Raw genomic sequence first — 23,048 nt, 5'->3', positions numbered from 1 at the left:
TGTGGGCATTATACATAATGTTGGCACTGCATATATACTGGTTGTGTGCCCTGTGGGCATTATAGATGGTATTGCACTGCATATATACTAACTGTGTGCCCTGTGGGCATTATATATGATGTTGGCACTGCATATATACTGGCTGTGTGCCCTGTGGGCATTATACATGATGTTGGCACTGCATATATACTGGTTGTGTGCCCTGTGGGCATTATAGATGGTATTGGCACTGCATATATACTAACTGTGTGCCCTGTGGGCATTATATATGATGTTGGCACTGCATATATACTGGCTGTGTGCCCTGTGGGCATTATACATGATGTTAGCACTGTATATATACTGACTGTGTGCCTTGTGGGCATTATACATGATGTTGGCTCTTCATATATACTGGCTGTGTTCCCTGTGGGCATTATAAATGATGTTGGCACTGTATATATACTGGCTGTGTGCCCTGTGGGCATTATAGATGGTATTGGCACTGCATATATACTAACTGTGTGCCCTGTGGGCATTATACATGATGTTGGCTCTTGATATATACTGGCTGTGTGCCCTGTGGGCATTATATATGATGTTGGCACTGCATATATACTGGCTGTGTGCCCTGTGGGCATTATATATGATGTTGGCACTGCATATATACTGGCTGTGTTCCCTGTGGGCATTATAGATGATGTTGGCACTGCATATATACCGGCTGTGTGCCCTGTGGGCATTATAGATTATGTTGGCACTGCATATATACCGGCTGTGTGCCCTGTGGGCATTATATATGATGTTGGCACTGGCATATATACTGGCTGTGTGCCCTGTGGGCATTATATATGATGTTGGCACTGCATATATACTGGCTGTGTGCCCTGTGGGCATTTTAGATGGTGTTGGCTTTGCATATATACTAACTGTGTGCCCTGTGGGCATTATACATGATGTTGGCTCTTTATATATACTGTCTGTGTTCCCTGTTAGGCATTATACATGATGTTGGCACTGCATATATACTGGCTGTGTGCCCTGTGGGCATTATACATGATGTTAGCACGGCATATATACTGGCTGTGTGCCCTGTGGGCATTATACATGATGTTGGCGCTGCATATATACTGGCTGTGTGCTCTGTGGGCATTATACAATGGCATAATGGTTGCCGGCATCTTGGCATATATACTGACTATGTTCCCTGTGGGCATTATACATGATGTTGGCACTGCAGATAAACTGGCTATGGGGTTTTGGGCACATAGCCCATTGGGGTGAGAAACAGGGGGCACTGGGAAAGGCATATTAAAGTCGGAGCGGGACGCATTATGGCTCACATATTTCTCTTTAGAGCTCACTGACCCATCTGTGCTTCAGCAGCTCCGTATTCTCATTATCCTTAGTCGCTATTGCTGAACAGTTAGCATAGTTACAGCACAGCAGAGTGAGGGACTGTTCGGCTATAGAGAATAAGAATAATTATAATACGGAGCTGCTGAAGGGACTTTAGCCATGCTGTTGCATTGTGGCCTTTGGAGCAAAGCAATATTCTACTTCCTTCCAATCATTACAGTACAGTAGATACTTATATAGTAGGTTGGTTGCCCTCATTTCTGTATCTATGGCTCCCTGTATGTTTTATAGCCCCATTAGGTACATATTAACCACATTAGGTACCAATTAAGTCATATGACCTCTTAAGTATAGTAAGACAAGATGATGTCAGGGTTACATAGTATAACTGTGGGATAGTGAGTATAGTAAGGCAAGATGGTATCAGGGGTACAGAGTGTAAGTGTGGGATAGTGAGTATAGTAAGGCAAGATGGTATCAGGGGTACAGAGTGTAACTGTGGGATAGTGAGTATAGTAAGGCAAGATGGTATCAGGGGTACAGAGTATAACTGTGGGATAGTGAGTATAGTAAGGCAAGATGGTATCAGGGAGAGTGTAACTGGAAGGAGTATAGTAAGCAATGTTCAGGGGTAAGTGTACTGGATAGTGAGTATAATAAGGCAAGATGGTATCAGGGGTACAGAGTGTAACTGTGGGATAGTGAGTATAGTAAGGCAAGATGGTATCAGGGGTACAGAGTGTAACTGTGGGATAGTGAGTATAGTTGTAATCCTAAGCACATTAGGCATTAAACTGTTCGGGGTCCTGTGGCGCTGCCATTCATTTTTAAGGAGAAATGATGTAAAATGTAAGCTGTAAGGTGATGTTTAGGTGCTGCATCAAAACGCTAATTACGAAGAGTTTTGCAACTTAGTAGTTTGGAGTAGAGAGACATGGTTACCCCGTTCAGATTCACCCTTATGTGTAGTGTCCAAAAATATTTGGCTTTCTTCGGTAAGTTGGGGATATTTTTGTCACTTTACTTAAAATGCAGTAAGTGCATTGATTTTGCTGTAGGTAAAGTGACCTATGGGATAATTGTATGCGCTATTGTGATGGAGTCTCTGTAGGCCGGACCCTTATGTAATGCTGTACATACCGGCACCAAACTGCCCAGCACTTCCCTTTAGCCCGGCACGTTTGCGGAACTTGCACCTCAGTTTGAGCGCATACCTGCTTTCTCCAGATGGTGGCGCCATTGGGCCGCAGTTGTGTCAGGCACATCACCATCTCTCCGGCTCATGTGGAATTGTAGGGGGGTAAAAATGCTGAGTTTGGGCTAAAATACAACATGGTTACTTAAAATGGCACTTTGTATGCCGCACTTCCGCTTATAAATGACCCCTGCGGCATTCTTGGTTTCGCTTGTAGATTTGTTCCACTGTTATTAAGGGGGAAGTTGACCTTTAAATTAGCATTAAGTGTGATGTACAAAGTTATATTCCAAAACAGTTTGCAGTTAGTCTTTATTTTCTAGCTTTCCTATTATTTAGCTTTTTGTTCAGCTGAGCGTCTTGGCGTTTCAACAGACAGCTAGTTGCTAGGTCCAGTTTTCCCTAGCAACCCAATTTTGGTTTGAAAGAGAGAAAGGAAAATGAATAGGAGAGAAATATTAATAGTACAGTCAAACCCTGACTTCAGCTCCTGCACAGGGTACAATGGCGCTACCCAAACAAAGCTGTACATGGGGTGGGTACGCAGGTTGGTAACATCTTGCCCTACTGACGCCATCTTGTTCTGCTGAACCTATGTTACCTTCCGCTGCTGCTGTGCAGGAACTTTCTGTGCTTGGGGGAACTCGCATGAATGGTCCTGCAGCTCCAGTGGCTTTGGTGCTACAACTCCCAGTACCCTGCATCCACCTTAAGGCAATGTTTTATATACATAGTACATAGTATTAATGGGAAGGAGCACACACAGAGCAAGTGAATGCTGCTTGCTTAGACTTTATTTTAGTGTTGCCAGGATGCTTGAAAAAGGTGCAGGTCTCCCCAAAACACGCTGCTAGTTGTGTGCTCCATCTATGCTCGGCCCAGGGCACGGGCACTTGTTTGTCTGCTTGTACTGCCGTATATAAACTGCTCTGCCCGGCTAGTAATGGGAATCCCATAGGTAGCAGCACCGGCGATTTTGTCTGAATATGAGCAGCGTTGGGGTTTAATATCGTTTCCATTGCTGCAAATATCTGGCAGTGGTGCGGATTCCTGGCACGCTATTGGCAAGCAGAGAGCGGATCCCACTCTGGGCTGTTACCCCTCTGTACATTACTGGGGGCTATTCTTCATAACTAAATGATGGGAATAATAGCATGTAACAAACTGGGATACACATGCGGGGCACAGTATTAACCCTTTCTCCTCTGTAGCTTTACTTCTAGCAGTAATTGTGTTACTCTTCTATAAAACTGAGTTAGTAAGGTAACAGAATTGTGTGTCAGTTTGGGGCAGAGATGGGACAGGGGGGCAACGCTGGCACATTAAAGTGAAAGAGTTGGGTTTGGGTTGTATCGCTGTCCATTGAAGCTATTGCCGGGGGGGCTGATTCTCAGCCGGTGTATAATAAACGCAGGCCAAGTATCAGCCAATCCGCTGGCATGGGCCTGGGTGCCACACACAGCGGGTAATAAGTCCCATCTGGCAGTAGCTTAAAGCTTTAGGGGAATGTTGATGTTACGCCATGCTGGTGTTTGTTTCCAGCAATCCTAGGAAGGTCTTTATTCTGCTCTTGTATACGGCGCGGTGCCACAGGGGTTCTGCCCGCTGCTGCTTCCCGGTGCCTCATTCACTTGCACCTGGTTCAGATGGCACTGGCAGGACTAGGGATCCATATATTTTGAAAAGGGAATGGATTTGATACATACAAAAGCGTTACCTGTTTTTCGGAAATCAGAAGGATTTCCCTTCCCCTCAGTATGGGGGTTCCATAACATGGGTGGGTTCTGTGCTTTACTGCTCACCTGGCAATATTCTGTGTATCCAGGGAATATGGCTGCATAGTAACCCTACAGGAGCAGGTTTTGTACCCACAGGCACCTTCACATCTGCCCAATGAATATTGTGTTGTGCATTTTACCCTTCAGTGATTTGGTCTCAGGGCTGGATGCCATGATGGGGAATGATGGGAGGATGCCAAGAATGCCCATTATAAACAGAAGCTCAGCCCGTTAGCCCGGTGTGAGAATGCTTGGTGGAGCAGCCATACCCGCTGGAGGACTGGTGTGTGTCACTCACAGGTACTGAAGTGCTGGGGGGTGTAAGGAATCAGACTGACACATACAGTGGAAAGCAGGGTTTCTTATAAAGCAGCAACATGTGTACATTTCTCTTTCTTTCTTCTTTCACTTTTCAGTGCCTCTACTTTGCTGATTTGTTCTATTCTCACAGTCTCTCCCCCTCTATGTGTTTCCCCTTCCAAATGAGCCCAATACCCAGAATAAAGACACACACACGGCTTGATGGTTCATCTGTGAAAATCACAGTTTTATTAATAATACAAATAATAAATTGTGTTTTTCATTGATTCTGAGGAAGGCAAAAAAAACCTCTGAGAAGCTTTGAGCCAATCTGCTTCATTAGAGGGAAAAATTCCTTCCTGACTCCTTAACGGCAATCGGATTTGCTCCCAGAATCAATGCCTTCACCCTGCTTGCCATAATCAAGGGAAGCAGGGTGAGGGAAACAAGGGAATATGGTAGCATACACACCATTCCATTGGGCCCCAGGCAGCCTGCAGACCCCGGCTCCTGCAGTCTGAGGGATGGATGGAAAGGGAATGCAGTTTTTACCAAGCACCTTAAGGTGCTCTTGTGTATGAACCATATTTTAGATGAAAGGGGGAGCACCGCTGGTGGAATTACAGTGGATGGGAGTGCAGGCACCGCTGGTGAAATTACGGTGGATGGGAGTGCAGGCACTGCTGGTGGAATTACAGCGGATGGGAGTGCAGGCACCGCTGGTGGAATTACGGTAGATGGGAGTGCAGGCACTGCTGGTGGAATTACGGTGGATGGGAGTGCAGGCACCGCTGGTAGAATTGCGGTTGATAGGAGAGAAGGTGGATCTGGGCGGATTTCACCTTTTGCCTTTTAGTTCCGAGGGCCACCTGCAAAAATCAAACAAAAGAACTTATTTATACCTTAGCAAGCGATATCCCTGGAGAAACCCTATTACACTTAGGGGCACATTAATATCAAATCGGGCGCTGAAGCAAAATTAAAACACTGAACAAGTGGGTATTTTTCCCCACAACGTTGGCATCTTACATGGGCTTCACACATTGCACAAAATCTGAGAATTGCAATTGATTTCAATCCATCAGCCCCTTTCCATTACAAAATAGCCATCATTTAGGGAATATTTCCATTTCAGCAAACAGCATAGAAAGAAGAAAGGGAAAGACGGATGGATTCTATACTGCACCTTAATATCTCTCGCTGTTCCGCGTCAGGATGACCTTGTTGATAGCCTCTAGGTCTTTGTAGAGGTCCTTTAGGTGGGCTTTGATGTACCTGTAGTCCCCTCGGAAGTCGGCCTTCAGGCGAAATTGCCACCACTTTGTGATCTTCACACAATCTCTGGCCATCCACAGATCATAGAGTGCCATCCTGATGTCTCCTCTTATCTGGTCCCTAATGCACTCCAAATAGGGACCCGCCCGTGGATCTTCAAAATCCCTGATCTCGAAGATGTCCCGATCAGGGGGGATCCACCATGAGATCTACAGAAATGCAGGAAACAAGAAGACATTAAGGTCTCCAGCAGGTTTTCTTTAATCCTCAGTAATAATAATTAGAATTTCTTAGCCCACATACCACAGCAATGTGTATTTATTAGCACTAGGGGCGCTTACCTTCCCATAGCGGTACTCGTAGTACTGCCGGCTGCTGGCACTCATGCCCATCTCTGCTGCCTCTGTCATATAAAATAGAGATTTGGGAAGGTTAGAGTTAATCTAAAGATGTCAAATTAAAAGACCCCAAATAAACACAGTAAAGATCAGAGTTAGGGGTAGAACTCCATGGATGTGCCTCTTTTTTAACCTCATCTACTATGTAATACATATTGCAGAGGGAAAAATGCTGGTTCCTTACCAGGTGAACCACAATGGGTCCGGCAGGTTCTTCTTGTTCTTCTGCTGTGGAGAAAAGGTGTAGTCTTTAAAAAGACTTTTGTGTGTCTTCTTCTGTATCTTCTTCTATATCGCAAGGATGGTAGGAGTCGCTGCAAATCACTGGAAGTCTCTCAAATCGCTCTATTTCTCAAGTCTCTCAAATCGCTCTATTTCAGGAGAGAGAAGAGACTGTGAGCTCTTGTGATCCTCTCTGCCATTTATAGCAGTATATACTAGGGTTCCCTTTCTGTATCCCTCCCAGTTGTACTGCGCTACTGAATATGTTTGCTGCTCTATAAATAACCAGTAGCACCAATTATTAGAAGCTTTAATAGAATGAAGAATTTGATTGGGAGAGATACAAACGTTTGGTGCAAAGAAGGGCTCCGGACAGCGCTGCCAACCAAGCGTGGGTCCTGGTGTCACAGTGCTTTTAGGGGGCTGTACAGGCTGATGGGAAAAGATCAACCCCATTCATTTCTGTGCCAATTGCTTTGCTTTGCAAGGAAAAATGTATTGAAATGGATTCAGTTAAATGTTAAGGTTGCTACATGAGAGCAGGGCAGATACCCGGGGCAAAGGGGCAGAACTCTAAGGAGCCTGTCAATACTGGGAGGAAAAATGTATGTATTGTATGGCCTCCAAATGTTTATGGGGTCCCCAGTCAAAAAAAAAATATGTATTTGCTGCAGAACTGCAAAACTGCCAAATCCCGGGTCTGTGTCTCCCAACCAGCGCTAAGATTAATGTCATCTGTAAAATTCTCCAAATTCACTAAAATCTGTGAGAGGAGCAACATCCGCTAGTCTAGGGGGGCATCACCCAACTATTTCCCATCTTTTTTTAGCTAAAATAAGGGTTATTTGGCAAAAAAATTCTCAGAGGGGATTCAGACTTACCTCTCACCACAAAGTCAACCAACGGACAAACCCAACTGTCACATTTCTAGGAGTGAAGTCACATGTCGTGAAGCAATGGGAAACAATGTAGCAGAAACAACATGATTGTTAGATTTGGGTAAAAACATTTCGCTAGATTATTTTTGCTTCAACCATCAGTACCAGCGACCAGAAAGGGATAAACAAATGCTGCTTCATTTGTCTCTGGCATAAATAGTGTGAGAATGGCAGTATTTTAAATGTTAAACAATGAAATTCAGTGAATTAAATCTGATTGGCTGTTGGTAGCTCCGTACACTTTTGGGCACCCAAGAAAAATTGCCTTTTCATTTGGGTTTCCCCCTTGACTATGATTCAAGTTTGGTGGGTTTGGCTCCAGAGCTCTAAGATTGGAAGCAGTTTAAATGTCTCCATTAAAGTCAATGGGTGAAATTGGATTGGCCGCTGTTGGCCCCTTCAACTTTGAGTTGTCCAACAAATGTCGCTGTTTCATTTGGGGTGACCCCATGATTATGTTATTCAAGTTTGGGGAGTGTAGCTTCACAGCTGTAAGTGTGGCAGCAGTTTGAAAATCTTTCCTGTCAAAGTCAATGGAAATATTGGGGTGTTCAGAGCGGCGCCGCAAAAAGACGGAGGCCGGGATCCCTTAGAAAAGCACAAGCAGCCTGCTCCGCTATAGGGCGAAGAAGTGTAGAGAGTTTGAGTGTTGTACCCCTAAACCTGTAGGAGGAGAAGCGTTTAGAAAATGGGCTGCGCTAAGAATGGGCTGAAGAATAAGCTGAAGTGGAAGAACAGTTTTTCAAAGCAACATAATAAATCCCAGGCTGATATGGGCACTAGTACTATGGATGGGGCACATATACATTTATCCCAGTAAGGTAAATGGCCAGTGAATTAAAGGGTAATCCCAGAACGTTTCTCTCTGTCTCAGCTTTTTTATATGTTAAATATGCTCGAGAACAGTAACCTTTAGCCTTCCAGGGTTGGAGCTATAAATATATTCACAATGTGATTCATGAATGTTATGCATAAGTTACACATAAGTACGTGTCCCCACAGCTCAAAAATATATGATTTTAGGTGGGTCAGTGTATTGTTTTGTGTGTTTTTACAAAAATGCAGAACAATTTCTTGATAGTGAAAGCTTTGAGGTGATTTTTTTTTTTCATACAATTTTATAGAAACTGCTACATCCAGTGGTCCAACTACATTCTAGTGAGAGTCTGAGTGCTTACGACTTGATGTAATGAATTATGGGAAATAAAAATATAATCTATTCTCCAATAAGTATTAAGTCTGTGTAAATAGAATGTATAGTCCTTTTCAGTGTGGCAGTTCTCTACATCATGTCAGACGTCTAGAAGGAATACTGGAGTGTCTGGCCGAGCAGTCTAAGTGTGGATCCAGAAGTATGTTGGAGTCCCCTCCAGCCGCTAACGTGGAGAAGAGGTGTCTCTCATGGTTATGGCTATTTTATATGGAGAAGGGCTGCTAGGCTTTGGCAAGCACTCATATTTTAACAGCTCGGTGTCAACCTGTCCCCTGCCAAGCTCATCCCGCTTAGGCTGTAGGTACTGTACTGTTTCCTCCGGGAATGAGGCCGTGTGGGGGTCTGCCTCTGAAAGAAATCATTGGACATCATTCCCTTTTTGATTGGCCGCTCTTCTCGCTCCAGCTATAGCACCAAGTAATGTCCCCGTAATTGTAGCCTTACAATCGTCCCAGACTACGTCAGGGCTTGCAGTGTTTTTATTAGTGTCCCTGAAGTCCATTGAGGCTCCTTAGAGCCCGCCTCGGATAGCCACGGTGAACTAAGGCTCCAAATTTGGGATCGTCCTGCTGGTATTATATTTAACGTAAGGAGGACTGTATGGGCAGACCAGACCATATAGTATTTGGTCCACTAGTCTGTGTAAGTGAGAAATAGCTAAGGCTAAGTTGATTCTGGTTAGTGTGTTTATACTTAGTGGATTGGCAGGAGCCCATGTGGATAGATTTTTCCACTTTCAGATGTCGATGAGGCCCAAAGTAACAGTATAGTGTCCATCAGGGTGTGGGATTGCCTATCAGGCTGCTAGTGGGGCTGCTGGGAATCCTGTAGCTTCTTGCCTTATCTGCTGCATTGCCTGGAGCTGAAAGGTTGGTGGTACATATATACTTGTTAGGGCTCTGGTACACGGGGAGATTAGTCGCCCGCGGCAAAACTCCCTGCTCGCGGGCGACTAATCTCCCCGAGTTGCCTTCCCTCTGCCATCCCACCGGCGAACATGTAAGTCGCCGGCGGGATGGCAGACGCGGCGGCGCGATTTCGGGAAATCGCCGAAAAAGACTCGCGAGTCTTTTTCGGCGATTTGCGCGAAATCGCGCCGCCGCGTCTGCCATCCCGCCAGCTGCCAAATAATGGCCATTCATTTCAGGTATAAGTGCATGTTTGAGTGCCAGTACAGTCAGCTAATGGATCACCATGGGTGAAAAGTACAGTGGCTTGCAAAAGTATTCGGCCCCCTTGAACTTTTCCACATTTTGTCACATTACAGCCACAAACATGAATCAATTTTATTGGAATTCCACGTGAAAGACCAATACAAAGTGGTGTACACGTGAGAAGTGGAACAAAAATCATACATGATTCCAAACATTTTTTACAAATAAATAACTGCAAAGTGGGGTGTGCGTAATTATTCAGCCCCCTTTGTTCTGAGTGCAGTCAGTTGCCCATAGACATTGCTTGATGAGTGCTAATGACTAAATAGAGTGCACTTGTGTGTAATCTAATGTCAGTACAAATACAGCTGCTCTGTGACGGCCTCAGAGGTTGTCTAAGAGAATATTGGGAGCAACAACACCATGAAGTCCAAAGAACACACCAGACAGGTCAGGGATAAAGTAATTGAGAAATTTAAAGCAGGCTTAGGCTACAAAAAGATTTCCAAAGCCTTGAACATCCCACGGAGCACTGTTCCACCGATCATTCAGAAATGGAAGGAGTATGGCACAACTGTAAACCTACCAAGACAAGGCCGTCCACCTAAACTCACAGGCTGAACAAGGAGAGCGCTGATCAGAAATGCAGCCAAGAGGCCCATGGTGACTCTGGGGGAGCTGCAGAGATCTACAGCTCAGGTGGGGGAATCTGTCCATAGGACAACTATTAGTCGTGCACTGCACAAAGTTGGCCTTTATGGAAGAGTGGCAAGAAGAAAGCCATTGTTAACAGAAAACCATAAGAAGTTCCGTTTGCAGTTTGCCACAAGCCATGTGGGGGACACAGCAAACATGTGGAAGAAGGTGCTCTGGTCAGATGAGACCAAAATTGAACTTTTTGGCCAAAATGCAAAACGCTATGTGTGCGTCATCACTCTGAACCCACCATCCCCACTGTCACATATGGGGGGGCAGCATCATGCTCTGGGGGTGCTTCTCTTCAGCAGGGACAGGGAAGCTGGTCAGAGTTGATGGGAAGATGGATGGAGCCAAATACAGGGCAATCTTGGAAGAAAACCTCTTGGAGTCTGCAAAAGACTTGAGACTGGGGCGGAGGTTCACCTTCCAGCAGAACAACGACCATAAACATAAAGCCAGGGCAACAATGGAATGGTTTAAAACAAAACATATCCATGTGTTAGAATGGCCCAGTCAAAGTCCAGATCTAAATCCAATCGAGAATCTGTGGCAAGATCTGAAAACTGCTGTTCACAAACGCTGTCCATCTAATCTGACTGAGCTGGAGCTGTTTTGCAAAGAAGAATGGGCAAGGATTTCAGTCTGTAGATGTGCAAAGCTGGTAGAGACATACCCTAAAAGACTGGCAGCTGTAATTGCAGCAAAAGGGGGTTCTACAAAGTATTGACTCAGGGGGCTGAATAATTACGCACACCCCACTTTGCAGTTATTTATTTGTAAAAAATGTTTGGAATCATGTATGATTTTCGTTCCACTTCTCACGTGTACACCACTTTGTATTGGTCTTTCACGTGGAATTACAATAAAATTGATTCATGTTTGTGGCTGTAATGTGACAAAATGTGGAAAAGTTCAAGGGGGCCGAATACTTTTGCAAGCCACTGTATATTGAGCCTGTGTGTGATTGGTCCCTTCCTAACTGAGTATCTTCTCCATAGAGGTTGATATTTCATGGTGGACAATTCGACAAGTGTGTGTGGCTAAATCCCGAAAAGGACCAGGGATCAGGATACTGCATGTTACAGTCTGGGACAGATGCCAAGGGATATCCAGCAGTGAGCACTGGTTGTTGGGGTGCCTTCCAATTGTCAGTAATAACAAGCAGGAGGCTTGGGATAGTCCCAGTCTGCCTGGGGCACCCTACCTTTTGGATAAGTCTGTGTGTCCCTGCAGTAAGGTACCCGGGGTTATTATGGCCTGGTCTATTGCCCGCAGAGCAATTGCTGTTAATATCAGTTGTACTGCCTGTTCTGGTAGTGGTTGTGTGGGTGGGGGAGAGCTCTCAAAATCGTACTCTGAGCGTGGGGAGCCACCGCCATATTGCATGCTCTCTGGATTGCTGTCTCTATCAAAGGGTTCTAGCCAGGGGCAATTTCCACCTTGAATCTGCCCTAAGATGAGTCCTGTGATGCCGCCCCTCTGCGCTGGAGGGGGTCTAGGGGAGTCCCACATCGCTAGAGAGCAATTTCACTATCTGCACTAGAAAAGCAGAATTTCCAGTTAAAAAATGGAAATTTGTCAGTTAAAGTTCCAGGAGTGGTCTTTCTGCCACTTAACTGGCCTCGTGGCAGCTGCACCCTGGTTCTAGCTTCGCTGCTGCGTCGGATGGCGCATGGTGGCAAAACACAGATTCCCATGAAACAAAACAAATAGACTGTAGAGATTAGGCACAATATTTAGAGCTTATTACATTTTTTGCAGTCTGGTAAATGATGTTTTGTTACTTCCATTTTACATTTAGTTATCGCTTTTGTCTTTTAGAGGAATAGTCCTGGTTACAGGGGAATATCTATGCCGGGTACATTTTCTGGTTTATTTGGGCGGTCAGCCGGTTAGCAAACCTAAGGGTAGTTCTCATGTGTCTTCGCCCTTATGCTTTTCTGTAAGAGATGAACAGCCTGACATAAGTGTTTTGGGAGAATACAAACAGAATTATGGCAGTAAAGAGAAGACAAAGGCCTTTTATTCAAAGCAGAATTATCTCTGAAGCCTCTCTACAAGCAACAGAAAGGCAGATTCACTGGTTTGGCAAGGTCCCATGTATGTATGAGTTTTATATTTGTATTACATTTTTCCAGCTTCTCCTGTCACGATCAAGTTGTTAAACCTGCCTTCTGCCTCTGAGAGGCTTATCAAGCACTTTATGTAGCTCCTTTTTTCCCATGTGGAGGTTGTAGAATTTAGAATGCAAGAGGTGGAACAGAGAATTAAGGAATGGGTTGGCATTTAAACTGTAAGCATGTTTATACACAAAAGAACAGAATGCTGTGTATGAAGGTTGGAATAAACTAATTGGAGGGATTCCATAGGGTTCATTTGTGAACCTGAGCGCAGCATGCAAAGTGCAAAAAAGGCCACAATCTGGCGTATGTATGGCATACAGTATACCTGGTGTTGCAGCTGATATATGCAGCTTCTGTGCAGTTTGTTCAATTGTCAAGTCAGCATATGCAGGAGTGGAGAGTGAAAGGAATGGAGTAAAGATATTTTCAGTGCAACATATGTAGGTTTATCAGTACAAGTGCCACGTGGGCAGTGTATGCAGGTGTATATGCCAAGATGCTTTAAGTACTGGTGTGGGACCTATTATCCAGAATGCTCAGGACCTGGGGTTTTCTGGATAAGGGATCTTTCTGTCATTTGGATCTCCATAACTTAAGTCTTCTAAAAATAAGTTAAATATGGAATAAATCCAATAGGCTTGTTTTGCCTCCAATAAGGATTAATTATATATTAGTTGGGATCAAATACAAGGTTCTGCTTTATTATTACAGAAAAAAGAAACCATTTTTCAAAATTAGAATGATTTGCTTATAATGGAGTCTATAGGAGATGGCCTTTCTGTAATTCGGAACTTTCTGGATAATGGGTTTCCGGATAAGGGATCTGATACCTGTACAAATCATGCTGCTTTGCTTAGAGTAGGTTTATATACAGAGGTTGTCATTTCAGTAAATGGCCATTTACATGTAGGTACACTCAGCAGAATATATGCAATGTATGCAGTATTTGTAGCAGTTTTGATTACAGTGTATGCAGGTGTATATGCAGGGCTATCAGGGCAGTACATCAGTGCAATGTGAGCAGTAGGGGTTATTAATACTGCAGTGTATATGTGAGTGTGGTCAGTGCAGTCACTCTATGCTGGTGTTCAATGAAAACATATTTGAATTTCCAAATTCTCTCTGTCGGAAGAATGGATGTCGGACTTTATGCTTCAACTGTTCATACCTTCAGCTGCCAGTGTACTCATCCAACAGAGATGTGAAGCTGATAGTCCTTCTATTTGTTAGTTAAGGGTTGCTATTATAAACTGGTACATAGTGATGTGTTAAGGAGTAAAGAGGGAAGATTTGCAAGCTCTTCACCCTCTTCTCTCTTCCCAACGCTTTTTTGCAGTATCTTTCTGTTCTTTTTCCTTCATTTTCTAATCTGTTATCCTTCACTCTGTTGTTCTCCTTATCTCTTCTGCTCACAACCTATTTGTCATCACAACCTTTACTCTCCCCATCTCCTCTACCTTATCTGCCCAAACACCCTTCTGACTCTTACTGTTACTTCTCTGGTTCCCCCCTTCCTTAAATTGCCATACCCATACCCAGTATCTGCTCTACTATCTCCTACAGATAGCCCTTACCAGTATATGTAAATATATATATTTATTTTTTTCTTTCCTATAGGTCTGCTTAATGGAAATATTCAAACCTGAACTTTGTTTTATTTGTGAGCTTTTACTTTAACAGTTAAAAAAAATGTGTTATAGTTAGCTCGTATACAAGCTGCATCATTATCGTCACATTCAATCATTTTTAGAAAAGTGCAATTAGTTTGGACAGTTGAACAGACACAGATAAGAGGAGTTTACGTAAAAAAGGGGTAAACATTGGATCCATTTGTAATTGCCCTGCTCTTCCCCACATCTAGAGCCCATATGTTCTGTCATCAGTTGTCTTTGTTTTAGTTCTACAGTGGTTCTATATTATCGGGCTAACAGTTTTAGTTGCTTTCTTGGTATCTGATACTCACTGAGCTTGTTCAGAGGATGTATAGATTTGTTTTCAATCTTTTTTCTAAAGATCCTGAAAACAAGAGTCATGTTTGTAGATGATAAAGCACCAACCAATAATAGCAGGTTAGCAATTAGAGTCCATGTTGTTTCTTTAGGGCTCTGGATAGTGTTTTGCTTGTTTTGTTCCTAAATTATCATTACCTTTAAAGTTTAACCAGTTTCCTATAACGTACATCTTGGTTTTCAACTGCGGTAACACGGGCTTGGTTCGTTAGCTCAGTGTTTTATTTACTATCAAGGTTTGGGTCATTTCTTGGGTTGCTGGTTGCTTTGTGAGTTTCTATTACAGTTTGGTTGCTAATTGGGTTTATTTGCCTGTGATCACTGCCCTGTGAGAGTATTGCTGGGTCACTGTTGGGAACTGTTGGTATTTTATTTAATGTACAGGATGCTCCAGAGTCTGGAACTGTAGCCCACTCCAGCATTGTGCAGGGTGATGTTGGACTTGTGTGAGTGCTAACCCACGGGAACCCGTATATTATTTACATGGTAAGTAATTCTTGTGGGGGAATTCTCTCCCTGAAATGGTTGTACAGGCAGATACATTAGATAGCTTCGAGAAGGGTTTGGCTTTTTAATAAGTGAGAAAATACTAAAAACTAAAAAGTTACTAAAAAAAAAATCACTTTTAGTACAATGTTAATTCAGGGACTGGTCCATTGCCTTGGAGTCAAGATCCTCTGGATCAACTAGCAGTTACAGTCTTTGATATGGATACAAACGGTTGCACTTGATCGACATGTGTCTTTCTTTAGTTCTTTAGACCTATGTACCAGAGACAGCACACTACACGCTAAAGCACTTGGTAGGGCCCTTCTATGAGATAAGGTTGCCTACCGCTTTGTGAATAAAGTTTTGGTGCTTCTAGACATTTCCAATTCACAATCACTTTATTTACAGGTGACTGAGATAGCTGTAGCAGAGCAGGAATTGATGAACTGACTAAATGGAGCTTCAGCTCAGATAGGACAGAGCACATTGCGGACTCTCTCACTCCACATAAGTCAGTTTCAACCCTGTCTAATAGACTTGTTATAATTCTCTAAACCTCGTATGTACTGGCAACTGTAATAGCAGCCAAAGGTGGTTCTACCTAGCATTGTTACAGGGTGAATACTTATACAATCACCAAATCTGCTTTTTAACTTTTAGGTATATATTTTTTACGTATCTCTTAGCATATGGTGTAAATCAAATGGTAAAATATCATTTTAATTCCAGTGTGTAACAGTGCAGGGAATTTACACCAGACTGTTGTACAGCACTGAGGAATAAATGTAGTGCTGTATATACTGCCCAGAGCAATCACTGACTATAAAAGAGTTCAAATCTCTCTAGTGGGCAGATTTACTAATCCACCAATCCGAATCCCGAATGGGAAAAAATTGTATTGGAAACGAATATTTTGCGATTTTTCGTAAATGGTCGCGACTTTTTCGTAGCCATTATGACTTGCTCGTAAATTGTCGCAACTTTTTCATAGCCATTACGGCGGGCAAACCTTTTTGACTTTGCATGAATTTGGGAATTTGGAAGCCTCCCATAGGACTCAATGGCACTCTGCAGCTCCAACCTGGCCCAAGGAAAGTCTCCCATAGGGCTCAATGGCACTCTGCAGCTCCAACCTGGCCCAAGGAAAGTCTCCCATAGGGCTCAATGGCACTCTGCAGCTCCAACCCGGCCCAAGGAAAGTCTCCCATAGGGCTCAATGGCACTCTGCAGCTCCAACCCGGCCCAAGGAAAGTCTCCCATAGGGCTCAATGGCACTCTGCAGCTCCAACCCGGCCCAAGGAAAGTCTCCCATAGGGCTCAATGGCACTCTGCAGCTCCAACCCGGCCCAAGGAAAGTCTCCCATAGGGCTCAATGGCACTCTGCAGCTCCAACCTGGCCCAAGGAAAGTCACGATACTGAAGCTTGAATGATTCCAAAACTTAAGTACTCGGCACGACGGCTACGATAAAGTCGCTACAATTTACGAGCAAGTAGTAATGGCTACGAAAAAGTTGCGACAATTTACGAGCAAGTCGTAATGGCTTCGAAAAAGTTGCAACAATTTACGAGCAAGTCGTAATGGTGACGAAAAAGTCGCGACAATTTACGAAAAAAATTGCAAAATACCGATCATTACAAAAAAAACGCATTCGGACACTTTTCGGAAATTCGTGGATTAGTAAATGTGTCCCTAATTGTTGAGGGAGCTAAATACAAAACTTAAATGCTCAAAAGTTTGTATTAATATGGTAAAACTCAAACTTTTAAATACATTGTATTTATTTTGTGTGTGTTTTAGACAGCCTAAAGCTAGGTAGAAAGAGCCAGATAACCTTCAGTCAATTGTCAGCTAAACTGGTCAGCATCTGCCCATGTGTAACCTGCAGTCACTGTCTGCTTGGGATCATGCAAGTCACCTAATCCCCCCCTGTCCCACTTATGGTACAGCCCTTAGGGTGTCATTCATAGTGTCAGACATTTGCTCCTTGATGGTATGGTTACGCAGATTGCAAAATTGTAGATCCTTTTAAATGGCAGTGTAGGCTAGGGAAGAAGGTGCTGGCAGGAGGGGGGGCTGCTTGATTTTGGAATATGGACAATATCCCTATAGACTGAAATGCAATCAAAAATATTGCCTTATTTTTTTGTTCCCTTTTATAAGGATTTGCTGTTACTGTGTGACTATCACATTAATCCCTGGTTTGAGTTTATTTGATTAATCATTGTTTTTCTTTCCCCACAGCTTTTTGATGGATGTATATACAGCCTTCATGCCATGATGGGGAATGGTGGGGGGGATGCCAGGAATGGCCTTTGTGAACAGAATCTCCAGCCTGTTGGGCCAGTGTGAGAATGCTTGGTGGGGCAGCCATACCCGCAAGAGCACTGTCACTCACAGGTACTGAACCTTTCAGTGTTTCTTCACTGCTGATTTGATCCAATCTCACATACATTCCCACTCTCCACCCCTCTATATGTAACCCTTGTCAAATGAGACCAACCAATACCCAGAATAAAGGGCACACACACAGCGGCTTGATGGTAAATCTGTGAAAACACAGTTTTATTGATGATATAAAATGCGCTTTTTTGATTCTGAGGAAGGCAAAAAAAAACCTCTGAGAAGCTTTGAGCCAATCTGCTTCATTAGAGGGAAAAATTCCTTCCTGACTCCTTAACGGCAATCGGATTTTCTCCCAGAATCAATGCGCGATGTTAAATGAGAGGAATATGGTGGCATACACATGAGCGCAGTTAAGCACTAGGTGAATTCTGCATTCCCTTCCATTCCACTGGGCCCCAGGCAGCCTGCAGACCCCGGCTTCTGCAGTCTAACCGATGGAGTGAAAGGGAATGCAGAATTTAGCGAGTACCTTCAGTGTGCCCCTGTGTATAAAACCATATATTGGAAGGAGGGGTGAGCGCTGGTGGAACTGCGGATAAGGAGAAGGCACCTAGACAGTGCAGTGCTGGATAGCAGCGTTGATCTCCTGCAAGGCCTTGTTCAGGTGTTTGAGTCTGGCCTTTATCTCCTTCTTCTCCTTCTTCCACTCAGCTGCACTTTTCCTGGGCAGGTCCAGTGTCAGTGCAGCTTTGCTGATCCACAGCTCTGTCTGTGCTCTGTGGATTTCTTCTGCGATCTTCTTCTTTATAGAGCGCAGATAGGGGTCAGCGTTGGGGCCACAGGATGTTCTCGCTGAGCCCTAGAGAAATGAAGGAAAAGAGAAGACATTAAGGGCTTAAGCAGTTTTTATTAAATTCATAGTAATAATAATGTGCCAGTTTCCTACCACAGAGGGAAATAGCAAAGTGGCAGGTATTTATTACCACTAGGGGTGCTGTTGTATTGATGGTAGATAACGTACATGATATGGCGACTCTTGTAAGTAAATATAGGAAATGTAATTCCCAGGGCACACACTTGTATAATCCCTTATATTTCTATTTAAAAGTAATGGAACATAAATGCTGCTTATAATTGGGTTAGGCTCTCCTTTAACCCCTTGGTTACCTTTCTCAACAGTGACTTCTGTGAGGGCAGAAAAAAATAATAAATTGTGAGCGGCCTTACCTGGTTCCTGGGTCTCAGGCAGCTGTTCTTGAGGCCCATGTCGGATGGTTCTGTAATATAAAATAGAGGGAAGGTTAGGGTTAATGTGGAGACTCCCAATAAACAAATAAAGATTTAGTAATAACTCACTGTGCAGATTCCTCTTCTTTTTCTTCTTCTTCTTCTTCTTCTTCTTCCTGTTCTTCTACTATAGATGTCGGGTTGTAGTCTTTATAAAGACTTTTGTTTGTCTTCTTCTGTATCACCGAGGATCGTAAGAGTCGCTGCAAATAGCTCAAAATCGCTTTAAATCTCTCAAATCGCTCTATTTCATGTAATGGGGAGAGAGAGAAGAGACTGTGAGCTCTTGTGATCCGGACCCTCTCTGCCATTTGTATTCAGTTAAATGTTAAGGTTGCTACATGAGAGCAGGGCAGATACCCGGGGCAAAGGGGCAGAACTCTAAGGAGCCTGTCAATACTGGGAGGAAAAATGTATGTATTGTATGGCCTCCAAATGTTTATGGGGTCCCCAGTCAAAAAAATATATATATTTGCTAGAGAACTGCCAAAGCCTGTGTCTGTGTCTCCCAACCAGCGCTAAGATTAATGTCATCTCTAAAATTCTCCAAATTCACTAAAATCTGTGAGAGGAGCAACATCCGCTAGTCTAGGGGGGCATCACCCAACTATTTCCCATCTTTTTTTAGCTAAAATAAGGGTTATTTGGCAAAAAATCTCTCAGAGGGGATTCAGACTTACCTCTCACCACAAAGTCAACCAACGGACAAACCCAACTGTCACATTGCTGTGAAGTCATCTCTGGTCACATGTCATGAAATGTTTTTTTGTCATAACATTTACAGACAACTTTAAAACCATTGGGTTTTTGTAACACTACAAAAGAGTTTCTGAGTGGGGCTTCCCTTTAATGTTACTGCTAAATACATGGTGATAGCGAGTGGCAGAATAAATATATAAAGAGACAACAAATAGAGCATCTGATGAAATCCATATTTCTTTGTGAAAAGGCACCTAATAAAGACAATATTGATATTAGACAGGAACGTTAGAGATAAGCTGTTTGCATCTCCTGCCTATAGCCCATTGCATTCAGATGCTATGCAACTTGTAGATATATAATATATATTATTGCACTCACGGTACATGTATTATTCATTTAACAGCCCTGTTCTCTTAATATGTTATTACTAACTTGTGTGTTATCTGAAAAAAGTTGTGAAGATTGTGAATCATTGCTGGTGGCAGAAATATATGAAACAATGTATAAATACTAAATGACTGATATGATGATGTGTCGTGTTTATAATGAAACTATCCAACACATTGAAACAGATGGTGGTTATAGGGGATTCGATCATTAGGAAAGTGGACAGGGTAATCTGTCGAGCGGATCGCTTCAACCGGACAGTTTGCTGTCTTCCTGGTGCCAGGGTTCGGCATGTGGTTGATCGGGTCGACACATTATTGGGAGGGGCTGGGCATGACCCGGCTGTCTTGGTACATATCCGTACTAATGACAAAATGAACGGTAGGTGGGGGACCTTAAAGAGTGAGTTCAGGGATCTAGGCTCTAAAATTAAGCAAAGGTCCTCCAATGTCATTTTTTCGGAAATTTTGCCGGTGCCGCGTGCTAGTTTAGGGAGACAGCGGGAGCTTAGGGAGCTAAATGCGTGGCTAAAGTCTTGGTGTAGGAAGGAAGGGTTTGGGTTCCTAGAGCACTGGGCTGACTTTTCTTTGGGGTACAATCTATACAGCCCTGACGGATTGCACCTCAATGGAAGGGGGTCTGCTGTGCTAGGGGAGAGAATGGTTAAGAGGCTGGAGGAGTGTTTAAACTAGACAAGGGGGGGTGGGTGAGCTAGATTCTTATGGGAGAGCTAGTGTAGATGGGGCAGTGGGACCAGTAAAGGGTTGTGGGGGAGGAGTGAGGGGGGCATATAGTTTATCAGATAAGGAGCTTCCATTGTTACAAGGGAAACAGACTAATTTTCACCTTAGCTCTAACTGTCCTTTAGCTAATGTAAGCATCAGAGGGAGAAGTAGTAATCTCCGCTGCATGCTGGCTAATGCGCGTAGCTTGTCGGGAAAAATAGGGGAGCTGCAGGCTATTGCATGTATTGAAAATTATGACTTAATTGGTATCACTGAGACCTGGTGGGATGAAAAATGCGACTGGGCAGTGAATTTAAATGGGTATACGCTTTTTAGGAGGGACAGAGGGATTAAAAAGGGTGGAGGGGTTTGTCTTTATGTAAAGTCAGATTTAAAGCCATGTAATAAAGACATTACCAATGAAAACGTTGAATCTCTTTGGGTAGAAATTTCAGTAGGGCTGAAGGTCACAAAGAAAATGATCATTGGTGTATGTTATAAACCACCCCGTATAGATGAGGGCGATGAGTCCCAGCTACTTTTGCAAATGGAGGAGGCTTCAAAATTGGGTCAAGTTGTTATTATGGGGGACTTTAATTATCCGGACATTGACTGGAGTAATGGGGTGGCTAAGTCAGAAACAGCTAGTAGGTTTGTAAATATGCTAAATGACAACTTTTTATTTCAGGTGGTTCAAGAACCTACTCGGAATGAGTCTATTTTGGACCTGGTAATATCTAATAATACTGAACTTATCTCTAACATTTGTGTGGGTGAGCATTTGGGGAACAGTGATCACAACATGGTCTCCTTTGAGATAATGCTACAGAGACAGCTCTATAAGGGAGTAACTAAAACGCTCAATTTTAGACGTGCAGACTTTGCCAGTTTAAGGGCATCTCTGCAATGTGTCAACTGGGAAAGGCTTTTCATGGGGTTAGACACAGAAGGAAAATGGAACATCTTTAAAACATTGCTTTGCAAGTATACACAACAGTATATTCCCCTTGTAAGCAAGGAGAGGCATCGCAAAGCAAAACCTTTATGGCTGAATAAAAGAGTTAAGGTCGAGGTTGGTAATAAAAAACGTGCTTTTAAAGCATTCAAGTTAGCTGGGACAGCGGAAACTTTCATCAGGTACAAGGAAGCAAATAAAGCATGCAAAAAAGCTATCAGGCAAGCTAAAATAGAGATGGAAAGGGATATTGCAGCTAGGAGTAAAAAGAATCCAAAATTATTTTTTAATTATGTGAATAGTAAAAAAATGAAGCAAGAAGGGGTGGGATCTTTATTATCACGGGGAGGTACGTTGGTTGATGAGAACGGGGAAAAAGCTGAAATTTTGAACTCTTATTTTTCATCTGTCTATACATCTGAGGAGCCAGATAATGAAGGCTTCCCTTTTAATATACCCAGTGCTAGTAATTTAGCTACTGACGCATGGGTCACTCAGGAGGAAATTCAAAAGAGACTTGAACATGTAAAGGTAAACAAAGGTCCAGGACCGGATGGGATTCATCCCAGGGTATTAAATGAGCTGAGCGCTGTGATTGCCAAGCCTCTTCACATAATTTTTCAGGATTCGTTGAGGTTTGGCATGGTGCCGAGAGACTGGCGTATTGCTAATGTGGTGCCGTTATTTAAAAAGGGATCTCGTTCTCAGCCTGAAAACTATAGGCCTGTTAGTCTGACATCAGTAGTAGGAAAGCTTCTGGAAGGGGTAATAAGGGATAGGATAGTTGAATACATTGCAGTTCACAATACTATTAGTTTGTGCCAGCATGGTTTTATGCGTAACAGATCTTGCCAGACTAATTTAGTTGCCTTTTATGAGGAGGTGAGCAGGAACCTTGATGCTGGAATGGCAGTTGATGTCATCTACTTAGATTTTGCTAAAGCGTTTGATACAGTACCTCACAGAAGGTTAATGATCAAATTGAGGAATATTGGCCTAGAACATAATATTTGTAATTGGATAGAGAACTGGCTGAAGGATAGTGCACTTTGGTAGGAATAATATAAACGCAAACTATCTACTGAATGGTAGTGTGTTGGGGGCATCCTTAATGGAGAAGGATCTAGGGGTTTTTGTAGATCACAAGTTGTCTAATTCCAGGCAGTGTCATTCTGTGGCTACTACAGCAAATAAAGTGCTGTCTTGTATAAAAAAGGGCATTGACTCAAGGGATGAGAACATAATTTTGCCCCTTTATAGGTCCCTGGTAAGGCCTCACCTTGAGTATGCAGTGCAGTTTTGGGCTCCAGTCCTTAAGAAGGATATTAATGAGCTGGAGAGAGTGCAGAGACTGCAACTAAACTGGTTAAGGGGATGGAAGATTTAAGCTATGAGGTTAGACTGTCGAGGTTGGGGTTGTTTTCTCTGGAAAAGAGGCGCTTGCGAGGGGACATGATTACTCTGTACAAGTACATTAGAGGGGATTATAGGCAGTTGGGGGATGTTCTTTTTTCCC

The 23,048-nt window shown here is 43.3% G+C and overlaps 2 long non-coding RNA genes across 4 annotated transcripts in view; both read left to right on the top strand.

The window, feature by feature from the left end:
- Positions 1–17,414, top strand: part of LOC116406612 — a 30,478-nt gene extending 13,064 nt beyond the window's left edge. Inside the window, exon 3 of the long non-coding RNA XR_004219694.1 lies at positions 17,375–17,414. This is a non-coding gene — a long non-coding RNA (uncharacterized LOC116406612). The remainder of the gene's footprint in view (positions 1–17,374) is intronic.
- The window catches only part of LOC108645164, a 455,446-nt gene that overhangs the window by 359,850 nt on the left and 72,548 nt on the right, over positions 1–23,048 (top strand). The window lies entirely within an intron of this gene.

This window comes from Xenopus tropicalis, chromosome 8, assembly GCF_000004195.4.
Source record: "Xenopus tropicalis strain Nigerian chromosome 8, UCB_Xtro_10.0, whole genome shotgun sequence".
NCBI classification, from domain to species: Eukaryota; Metazoa; Chordata; class Amphibia; order Anura; family Pipidae; genus Xenopus; species Xenopus tropicalis.
This window is presented reverse-complemented; position numbering and strand designations above follow the sequence as displayed.